Source organism: Sinohyriopsis cumingii, chromosome 19, assembly GCF_028554795.1.
Source record: "Sinohyriopsis cumingii isolate HCF-2022 chromosome 19, ASM2855479v2, whole genome shotgun sequence".
NCBI lineage: Eukaryota > Metazoa > Mollusca > Bivalvia > Unionida > Unionidae > Sinohyriopsis > Sinohyriopsis cumingii.
In genome coordinates, this window is record NC_142979.1 from 25,371,801 (window position 1) to 25,384,142 (window position 12,342).

Here is a 12,342-nt window from a genome sequence, read left to right on the forward strand (position 1 = left end):
TTAATGGTGGAGGACGAACCTGGGAAAAACCCGGAAAGAACCACCGACCCACGAGAAGCTACTGGCAAGCTTTCTCACATACCCACATTAGCCGAATCCGAGACTCGAACCCACGCAGACAAAGGTGGGATGACAGTGATCCGTAACGGAGAGCGCTTTAGACCACTCGGCCACTCGGGGCCCCAGAAAAGAACGTAGTGCCTCCGATAATTACATTTGAGTTTGCCATACCGTTTGTCTAACATAATTGGCCCTTTGTTTTGCCACCACTCTTTCCGGGGCAGGTTGTTTGTTAGGTATAGTCGGCTGTTGACTAGATGTTATTTGTGTTCTCGAGGTGGGTGGAGTGCTAACTGGCTAGGTCTGCATTTCTTGCTCCCGCTACTGTTGCGTATATTTCTTCCCTCCACACCGAGTTCTGGGCCTAATTCTTTTAATTTCGTTGTACCCGAACTTACATTATCCATATTATCACCAACAAAAAAAAACCGCACAAACCTAAAAGAAACACTCACTCACTTTTTTACAGAACATCACTATTTTTAAAATTTTGATAAGCGACGGAAACGAAGGACTTAGAGTCGCACTTTCTAACCAAGATAAAGAAATCATGTGCTGATAGACTCACTTCTGTATTTTTTCTTCTAACTGACTAACATATCATAGACAATGGAATGTTATTTCTTTTCGAGAGTATGGGGTAGCCCTGAAATTTTTTTTTTGGAACTTGAAGCTATGGCGATCGCTTATGTTATAAGATGGCGGCCTCCTCTGACGACAGGCTTTCTCACAGGATAAGGTCTGCTTCTTCGGAAAAGAGAAGAAGAACTCTTTGGTGTCGATACAACTGTTGACAAAGCCTCTGTCAGGTTCATGCTGCTGCTGTTGCTGCTCTCTCTGCTGTTTATGAAGTCTGTACTTCTCCATCCATTCTTCTTTCTCCTTCTTGAATTCCTCCTTGAAGAGCTCTTCTTTCAGGTCTTCAGTGACTTTTAGCATTCTCACATTTTCTATCTCTTCTGGCTTCGGTATCAGACTGTGTCTGACCCTATGCAAATTCACGTAGGCTTCGTTTAGCTTAGCTAGTTTGGAGCGCATCTTCGTAGGAGGATGAGTTAACAATGGATGGGCAGACTGGAAACTTCCCCGGTTCTTAAAGTCAAAGCGCGGACGTGAAGGAAAACATTACTACACGGTTTTCTAGCCGGAACGTTCAAATAGTGTTATGGGAGGGATAGAGAGAAGTTAAAGAGCATGAATCAAGATTCCTATAGCCAAATAAACCACGAAGGCATTTTTTTCTTCAAAACACAACATTTTTTTATTCATACTAACAAACAACTCTAACATTTTTTTTAACAATAATCCAACACTATAACATCAAACATTTTTTTTCAAATACCAAACATTTTTTTTCAATTCACACTCTACTTTAAACAGGGCTGACAATGCTGTGAATGAAATTGTGATTTCCACTGTCGGAAGTCATTAGGCCATTGATGGACACTACGTTTCCTAGTTAGAGACAAAAGATAAGCATACTGGTCACAAAACCATCGATGTACTTTCACATCGTTTCTAGAAGAATGACGAGCATCAAAATGAGTCACTAAATGTTCTAAAGAATAGCCCAGGCTGCAATGATGCAGAAAATACACACAGTACTGTCCACACACCAAGGAATATGTGCCTTGTTATTTCACATTATTGAATCGTGCGGTCTGAGCATTTCTTCTCATAAAGTCAATGATATCGTCTTCCAAAGGGGGCAGTCCATAGGAATCAAAATATTCCACACATCCTTCTTGAGGAAAGTAGACGGCTACCCAGTGGGTTCCTGGGAGATGACTGTCGTCCGTGTTGATCACATAAGCTTGATGGTTTTGAGGTGTGCAATGAGGGAGTTCATCTTTAGCACAGACGACAGGATTCCAAGAAGCAGTGTACAAACTGTGGTTCAAAAGGTAATAAAGTTCTCAGGTATCCATTTTTTTTTTCTTCTTCACAGGTAATGATAAGTGGTCAATTCGATCCTGACTTTTTGCTTGAAAATATCTGACAAGTAACCGTTTCTTCGCCTTGTCTCCCAACTCTGATCCAACAGAGCTTCGATGCGATGGATCTCTTGAGTTGTTAATGGAGGACAATAATGTTCAAGCAAGCCTTTATACCACTGTTGTAACACGTCTTCTTCCGAGACGAGACTCCAAGCTTGGTCCAGATATTCGTCCAATTTTTCTTCTTGACTCAGCATCAGGCATTTATCGTGTTGAATTTGACTGGGATGATCGTTATGACATCCATAGCAATCTTTCTTGATCAATTCCTTAATTTTTTTCTGTCAAGACTATAGCATAACAGGAAACTAAATGTGATTCTTGTTCTGGCCATCTAGACTTCATCATGATGACTTCTTCGTCTTTGTCTTGGGATTCTCCTTCCTCGGGGATCTTCACATTCCATGTCCAAAGAATCCCTACTATACAAACATTGATAAAAATCTTCCATGACTTCTAATAGTCTAGAATGACTTCTCTCAAACTGTTGGTTTATATCGTATTGTCCAATTCAGCATACAGGAGGACGTTCACTGTATTATCTGCGCGTAGATTTTCTGCAAACTGAAATTCCACACGCATCTGGCCGGATTTTATAGGGTGAAAATGTCCCTCCTCGCTGTCTTGACTTACAATTCGTTAGAGAACCGTTTTGGAAAATGGAGTTTCACTGTAACTTTCCCTTTGGAGAATGGAATATTTTGTCCCAGATCTCCTTTTATAGCAATGTTGACAGTGTCTAAATACGACTTACTGACGGGCAAATAGTGAGGATGTACAAATTCACGGTGTACGTGATAGGTGTTTGCACCTTCCTGGTCACTGTTTGTGGTACTATCCACTTTGAAAGGAATGACACGCAGTAACGGAACAGAGGTGTGTCCCACCACGTTGTACTCCACCACATCGGAATACACAAAGATCAAATTAAGTCCTTGGTTCAGTTCTACCGGGTTTCCAAAAGCTCTGTAAAAATCCATATTACTTTTGATCTTGGGGCTCATATTGTTTGCGACCATTTCTGCATGTCCACCCAAAATTTCAAACAAACTACCATTGAACCAGAGTGACAATGTGTCCGTATCTTGAAATTTGATCACGAGACGATGAGCCACTTTATGGTACTCAATCTTCACACTTTTTTTGGCTCTGTTCAGTGCTTTGCCAAAGGCTAAGTTGAACCTGTCCGCAATAGTGTCCACCAAATGTTCACCACTAAAATAATAACCTGAAGGAATTTTCAAGGTGTAGATAATGAAGGCTGGATTGCTGGCTGGTCTTGTGTCCCCTAAAAACCCTATTTTGTTGATTTCTTCCTCCAATTGGGCATTCAGGATTTCCACCTCGAAAGTGTTTTGCTTTTCGGTGATGTTTTTGATTTGTGTTGGGTGAATGATTTCCACTAAAGCCACTTCCCAATGGGCTTCGTGATCTAACTGGATGGTCTGAGGTAATTTGACCGTGTAACAGCATAACGTGTTCTTGGGAAACACCTCCATGGAACTGTCACTGGGTAAGGTTAAGTAAAATTGGTTGTTATTGCTCATAATTCCAGAGTTTTGTGGCTCTCCGAGGCGATACTGGAAGTTAGAGGAGTGTCTCCGCCCAAAATGGGGTTGTTGTTGGAGTGGTGACTGGCACTGACACTGGACACAAGGTTCCCGTTGTTCCCGTTCGAGGAGAATTTCAGGGAGGGATTAGGAAGCAGGTAACCGATGTAACTGCTCAATACAATGGTCCACAAGTGTTCGTCTCCTTGTTGCAAACTCAAATTGGCAATGGCCGCACCGATGACACAATACACCACGAAGGTTTGGCAGAAAAAGACGATTTGCGTTTTAGGCACACGTTTTCCATACCACACCCACAGGGGTTGTGTTTGTAAATCTTGCAGAGAAGAATTGGGTGAAGGAGTGATCGCAGTAGCTGAATCTGTATGAAAGGGCATGATGGTCACTTCTTTTTATAGTGCGAAGCGTCGATGCAAGAATGAAAACTGGGTGGATATCCTTTCCAACGTACTTTGACTTCTTTGACACGTCGTTTGCCCACTTTACGGTTTCTGCGTTTGACAATGCCTTTGATGTCGTACACGTCGTCTTTTTTGGTGACACGACTTGATTTGAAATAAGTACGGGCTAGCGTTTAGTTGAGTACTTAACACCCATGGCTGTCTTTTTGAGCACCTTTTTCCTCCTTTACCGCGCTCGGACAGAAAAATGAGTGTGTGGTGAGACTATTCCCACTCATGTTTAAAGCCTTTCAGTCAGGATGTTAAGGACTAGTTAGTCCTACACCTGAGTGGCTAAATTTAAAAGTAGTCTGTGAGTACATAAAAGCCTGGGAGATGAGGCTCTCTTTCCTTCCCTAGGAGTAATTAAAAATCACGCGGTGCGTTATTAAACCAGTGATATATGCTCCATTAGAGCGAAAATCACTTTAATTCAAGTAAGCAAGCAAGCAAGTTCGGGTACCGTCTCTAGCACTCTCGATGACACCAACTGTCTGGGTTATTTTCTTTCTTGCAAGCCCCTATGTTCCACTTCTGTTTGCGATAATAACTTGTGATACTTCACATTTTCTAAAGTGGAAATCTTTACAAGCCGTACAAAATGCAAAACTTATATGACTTTGGCTTTTGACACTTGCACAGACTCTTCACTTTATAAGTGTCACGAGAAAATTGTATATCCCATTTTTACCATTTTCAAAAACACGCACACACTTGCAGCTTGACCAGAAATATGTACATCTTGTTTTGTGGATAAGTCACAGACAAGTCCAAGTCCATATTTGGTTATGAACGTTAGGAATATCCCCTCATTTTTTCAGAAATATCAAAGCTTGTATGTGCATTTTCCCTTTTCCACTCTATATCAGTGCTTAGATTTGTTCCAAAAAAAGAAAAAAGAAACGAAACAATTTTGAAGAAAAAACAACTGAATTTTGAATTCAGGTTTCTCTCTGTTTATAATTTTTTTTCAAGTTGATGGTGCATGACAGAGTACATTCGCCTACCTTTCCAAAGTGAGAGACATTTCTTCACATGTCACTGCCTTTGTTAAATTCGGTTTCATTGGTTAGTTATCGTTAATCTTTAATTTTTTGATGCATTTCTTTTTGATAGAAGATTTAAGGCTTTCCAGTGTTGTAACGGCATTTATGTTGTTTAGTCTGTTGATGAAATTATCTATAGCAAAGTGCTTAAGATTTTTTCAGGTTTTTTTTTATTTCAAGTCCTACAAAAGGAGACCAAGTTTGTTTTCAAAGATGATTGAAACTCTAAATTACACGGGCGTGAAGGAAAACATCGTTATGTTCATTCTAATCATGCTTGCCGTATCTCTTTGTGTTTTAGAGGTCATATGCCTTCTTAAGTAAATACACGCATCAATAGACAGACAGATTGGGTCATCATCCTTGAGTTTCACTGTACTTTCGGTTCTTTACTTCATACAAACCCCAAATTTATTAGTTTGAAAAAAAAAAAGATAACATGCCCCTCAGTACTGTAACACGTCTGTTCTGACTCTACCGATGTGAGTGTGAGTGTTTACGTTAAAATGTTTAAGTGAGATATAAAAAAAATGGTCAGCTTGAAAACGCGAACCAATACTGTGACGCTCAGTATTTTGATGTGGTAAGAAGAAATGGTACAACACACACACAAAGAGGGCTTGTAAGTTCACATTTCAGTCTGTCTGCACTGTAATGGTAACAACGCAAGAACATAGGGATTATTATGCCACACAGTCCTAGAACAAAACAATGCATCACCCGTTGTAAGCCATTTCATTGGCTATACTTATTTTCTTACCGCGTTCACTTCGAATTGACTTGGGTAGCTATTCACACAGTGACGAGAATGGCCATGCTTTACTGGGTCTATCCTATAGGCGATTTATATAAAAAAAATATTTTAAAAATTTAAACTAATGCACGAACAATGGTTCCATGGGCGATCCCATGGAAATTGTGTCCGTCTTATTGCAAAATACATCAACATTTAATTTAACCGTGCAGATCGCTAGAACAAACCTCTGATCATATACATTTTGAAAAGTGTTGTGTGACACGGATCGCCATTGTCGCTTGGTGTCTGCTTTCTTCTTCGAAAAGAGATCGTTTCGTCTTGACTATAAAAATTTAATTTGACTAAGTTTTACGCACTACTTGAACTCATACATTTCACGTTGTAGGTGTAAGCCGTCGTTCTCAGTTTTCTGGAAGTTCGTTTTTGCGTTTCTCAGATGTGATACTATTTTTTATGGACCGAACGAAATTTCTTTTGGCGTGAATCAGGACTCGTGGTTTTGTGGTATAAATGGAGAGCATTGATGAAAGCTCAGTTATGTCGTCTTCGAAATCGCTGACACGGATCTGAGCTAACACTTCAGGTTTTGTGTGAGGCGATACGGTACATCATTGCCTTTTACTTCCTCAATGAAATCGTTTCATCTTGTTGCAAAATTACATTTGACTAGGTTTCATACGCAGCAGGTCCCTGTATATAAGGAGAGTGTCTTAGCGTCAGAGTATTCATTCCACTCTCAAACGATCAAGAAGATGGAAGAGTCAGCACAGATCGACCTGCTGGTCAAATATTTGCTAAAAGTCATACGAAAGCATAATTCACAGGCGAAAGTGGCAACAAAACTTACTCTTTTGGTCGTTGAATTGATGAGAGTCATACGAAAGTGTGTGCTAATGAAGTTTGCTATATCTGCAAAGGTAAATGGGTATTTGTCTCCAGAATACCTGCTTCGTCTAAGAAAGAGAGACAAAAGTCAAGATACCTAATATCGTTGTCAGGAGAAAGGACACTGGAATTCAGAGTGCCCTACGAGAAAAGAGAAGAAACAGAAACAAGACGAAACAGAGAAAAGGGATTCAGAAGAAGAAGAAATTGAAGATGATGAAGAACTCGTGCCAGTAAAGACATGGAAATGGAAAAATTGACAATGTGAGCCGATGCGTTGGCCCTGATGTGAAATTTCATACTACCTTCTAAAAGAGAATAGACCAGAAAGAAAACGTAAGTGTCTCTTGGTCTTGACATTGTATAATAAGGATGGCGTGTTTTGTTTTTACTCACACTTTATGAAATTGTGCTCTTTCACCTCTCTCTATCCCTCTGGATCACGTTTTAGTTAGAATTGAAATGGAAGGATGTTTTCCTTCACGCACGCTCTTTAGGAATGCAAGTCCGTAAACAATAGTCAGTCTATTCATCCATCATTTTGTGTCTTGATGTTTCCTAAATCACACACTGATGCCATAAAATAACGGGTTAAATGGGTTTTGTAGTGTTGGGAGTGGGGGGTGGGGTGTAGGTGTTTGGCAGAGTTGGTCATTGCAGGTGAGGGCTTAGGTGCTTTCAAAAAACTTTTTCTTCTTCACTCTGTGTTGATAGTATATTTGGGGTTTGTATGCGTTCGCGTAGTTTGTGTGGATAGTTTATTTGGGGTTTGTATTATCTCCCATCTGTGTTGATAGTATATTTGGGGTTTGTTTTTTCCTCTTCCCTCTGTGTGTGTATGTGTGTGTGTGTGTGTGCGTATGTCTGCGCGCGTACGTTTTGTGTATGTGTGTGTGTGTGTCTATTGGTCTCTGTTTGTCTGTATAAAACTCCCTTTATCCCTATCAAATACATTCTACCTACCTACCTACAGTAGCGCGTATTCAGGTCAGCCACTTGCAACATTGTTGACACTTATCCCCTAGTATTCAGTACAGTGACGTCACTGACGCTGGAAATTTCGAGACTATAAATATGGACTTGGGGATTTCCACAGGTTGTAGATATACACATGTACTAGAGTTCATAAACAGGAACGTCACTCAAGCTGAGGCTATAAAAAGATAATGGGATTTTCCAAAGGAATAGCCCACAAGTTGGAGCTATAAATAGATAGTGGAATTTCATAGGAATTTTAGCTGATTATAGCTATAAATAGATACATGGGTGTTTATCGACGATCGTCACACAAGTTGATTTTGTAAGTAGTTACTAATTTTATCCATTTTATTCTAAACCGTTGTAACTTAATTTTCGGGGATATGTTTATTTTCCTTTAAATTCTGGGACAATTTCGTCATTTTAGCGTTACTTTTAGTCACATCCATTTTGTCGTTGAGCATTTCCTTGATTATAGCTATTTATAGCATCATTACAATTATGCAAATTTTTGAACACCCCATCAAGATTTCAGGTCTTGGTAATGCTTTATATATAAATCTCACGCTTGTACTACTGTATGTATGTCTCTGTCTCTGTTGTGTTTGACCCTCTACCATCATTGTCCCTAGACAATCCCACCATGTTCAATTCCCCTTGACGCTATACAGACCCACCATGTTCAATTTCCATATGTTCAATTCCCCTTGTCCCTAGATAGACTCACACTTTATTCCCCCATGTTCAATTCCCCTTGAGGCTAGAGTGGCCCAAGACTTTTTCCCATGTTCAATTCCCCTTGAGGCTAGAGTAGCCCAAGACTATTTCCCATGTTCAATTCCCTTGAGGCTAAAGTGACCCACGATTTTTCTCCATGTTAAATTTCCCTTGAGGCTAAAATGACCCAAGGGGGGTCTGTAATGCTAATTCCCATTGAGGCTATAGTAGCCCTATTCACTACTGTTCTGCTATATTTCGGCTATGTAACAGTACCGTTGAGAATGATCCGTCAATCATCCACAATAAAAAGTAACCAAGACAGTTAGTACTAGGCTGAACTTAGTACTCATTTACTGTCATTAATGGTCATTATACAACTTGCTGGTGTGGTTATCAAAATTGGAACATCGAGTTCAATGTCCATGGACTTTAGATGGCTCACAATCTGAATGGTCAATACTTTATCTTGAAGCACCCGAAGAGTAAATGATGTACAAACATCAATAAGTCAATTTATCCAATCGCAGTGCAAAAAAATACCGTTGGAGCAATAACTTCCGTTGCCGTGTGATTAGGGATAATGCCCAAACAAATATGTCAGCTTACAACATATTTGTTTTCTTAGTCCGATAAATATAGTTTTATCAGGCTGACATAATGATATGTTTGGTGTTTGATTTAGTTAGTCCGATAAATATATTCTTATCAGGCTGACGTCATGATATGACAGTGTTTACGTTGCTTAGTCCCATGCGTATATTCGTAATCCAGTCTAAAGCCTGTTCCGCATTTTATCCAAAATTAGGTCCATTAAAATTATCTTCCTTCTGTGATATAAAGTGATATTTAGTGGTAATATCCGTCTATAATGACTCGTCTTGTTCACGATTATTTTATGACTTTGTATGTACAATGTAGAATCTTGAATACTTGAATAAAGAACGATCCTAACTAAAAACCTTCTTGCCATATTGTTGTGTTTAAAATGTGTTTGAAAATCTACAAAGCCATGTTATGTCATTAGCTACAGACTTGATTATTGTTAATTTCTCAGGGAAAAGCAACTTTAAATAAATTTTAAAAAATACAGAAACAGTTATTTTATGAAGTACTATCTGGAAATAAGAGACTGAATTTCCCGTTTTACTGCTATTTTCATATAGTTTTAAAAAGTATAAAACTAAGCGTTTTTAAAAATGTTATTTAAGCTTACCGATCCCTAATGGCAAGTATGGCATGGGTCTCATACGTCGTGCGTCGTTAGTCCACGAATGTCATTTTCACTATGTTAAAAATAAAACAAAACACGCTGAATCAGTTTACAGCCTTCCTGGCAAGGAACCGCTCCGGTGGCCTAGTGGTTAGAGCGTCCGCCTCGGATGCGGGAGGTCGTGGGTTCGATCCCCGGCCGAGTCATACCAAAGACTTACAAAAACGGTACTAACAGCTGCTTCGCTTGGCGCTCAGCATTAAGAGGTTAGTGTTAGGACTGGTCGGCCCGGTGTCAGGATAATGTGACTGGGTGGGACATCATGCTACATGTCTGCGGCATGATGCCCCAGTGCTAGACATCACTATAAACTGCCACATTGCAGACATCGTAGCGATATGACTGAAAAATTGTTAAAGCTACGTTAAAAATCCAAATCACATCACATCACATCCTGGCAAGGACTATCAGAACTTATAATCTTTAACTTGTTCTCTTCATAACACTATTAAATTCCTTTTATATTTCCCTTCGGAGACCGCTTAGGTGTTCTAAGTGTAAAGTGTCCGCCTCGGATGAATGAGGTCACAGGTTTGAATCCTGACCGGGTCATACCAAAGACTTATAAAAATGGTACTAGCAGCTGCCTCGCCTGGCCTTCATCATTAAGAGTTCAGTGTTTGGACTGGTCAGCCTGGTGTCAGGATAATGTAACTGGGTGGGACATCATGTTACTTGTCTGTGTCATGATGTCCAGTGCTAGACACCACTATTAACTGCCACACTGCAGACATCATAGCGACATGACTCAACTTGTTAAAGCTATATTAAAAATCTGAATCACACACACAAACACGCACATTTTCCTTTGGATATCTTAAAGATTTTCACTATTATTTTTTTAAGTCCTATTTTAATGGATTATTATGTTAGTATTTGGTATAGCGCGTTTGCTTTAAATTACCGCGATTACTTCGTTTTTCTGTGATCTGTGTTCGGTTTTTGCTTGTTCACACGTATTCCGTGTCGTCGACATTGAAGTCTTTTTTATCAGACATGTTGTAAATGTTCGAAGTCAAGGCGTTTCGAAAGTGACAACATCGTTAAACTCTGCATTCGGCACAGCGTTTTCCCTACTAATGTCTTCCATTGTAAAATCCTACATCTTTACGATCTTGATGATTTGCATTCAGATATTCTGTGTACACGTCATCAATTTTAACATTTTTAATTTGCTGTTTCCAGTTTGTCTCATTTGCAGGCTTAATATTGTCTTTTGACACCATCAAATTTTTGGGTGCCTGTTTTAATGTTTGCGTTGTTTGTTTGTTTTTTTTTTGTGCTAAAGATTTGGTTCTCTAACACACCAATTTTTAACGGTAGAAGAAATCACTTATCACTATCATTAGCCCACATTTAACTATTGGTTCAACGTATGTTTGAAGAAGCAAAAAAATTCGTCTTCAGTTGACCATCTTAAATATTGGAATGGAGTAAGTACTACGACATTACCCAATGAATCTCCTTGCTCGGATCATAATTCTCCAAATATTGGTTGCTGATCTTTGCATCTCTTATGCAACAAACCCCAATACCTCCTCTTTCTCACTCAACCCACGCTAATACCTACTCTTTCTCACGCAACCCACACTAAGATCTCCTCTTTCTCACTCAACCCACGCTAATACGTCCTCTTTCTGACGCAACCCACACTAACATCTCCTCTTTCTCACTCAACCCACGCTAATACGTCCTCTTTCTGACGCAACCCACACTAACATCTCCTCTTTCTCACTCAATCCAAGCTAATACCTCCTCTTTCTGAAGCAAACCACACTAATATTTTCTCTTTCTCACGCAACTCACGCTAATAACTACTCTTATTCCTCTCTTATGTATCAAATACAAATCTCCATATTGAGCTTCTCCAACTTCATTTACTAGTTGTATCCTGGTACAACGCAATAATGACACAGATCGAACTCATAAAACTGTTAATTGCAGACGAACGAAACTTTTTCTTCAAATATATTGGACATCATTAAAGTATCCTTCAGCACTTCAACACACAGTGGTCAATAAGATCATCTGATTCTCTTAACTCGTAATCACCTGGAAATTCTTTTCATTTTGCAGTATTAATAGGAAACACATTTTTGTGTTTACTTCTGAATGCATCCAAATACATCTGCTTTCGTAAGATTTTCCTTTAGCTGGATGCCTAGTGTATAAAATACGTCGTTTTCGATTGGCTATTTCATTCGCGTATGTGCAAAGGGCCACAATCGGATATTTTTCCTTACTGGACCCGTAATTTTCGCATACTGGCCACTTTTGACTCTGAATCTCAAACTTATCCTACTTCTCCTGTCAATGTGCGATTCGGGACTGGTCTGATTTATATCTCAGGCCAAAAAGTCTAAAATCCGTACACAAACTCCGGTGCGAAATCGGTCATTATTTGGCCTAAAATATCGAATCTCAAAAATTAGGCTTTTGCGGATATATTTTGTAAAGCGAGAAAAAGTTTACATTATTGTTATTATTGTAGAACTACATCTGTATACCATTCTGTAATATCACCCATTTTGGTATATATTAAATGGTGTTGACGGTACAGAGCTCGAAATTAAGGTACAACCTCAAGACGAGTCTTTTTCTCTATTAAGTTGAATAAA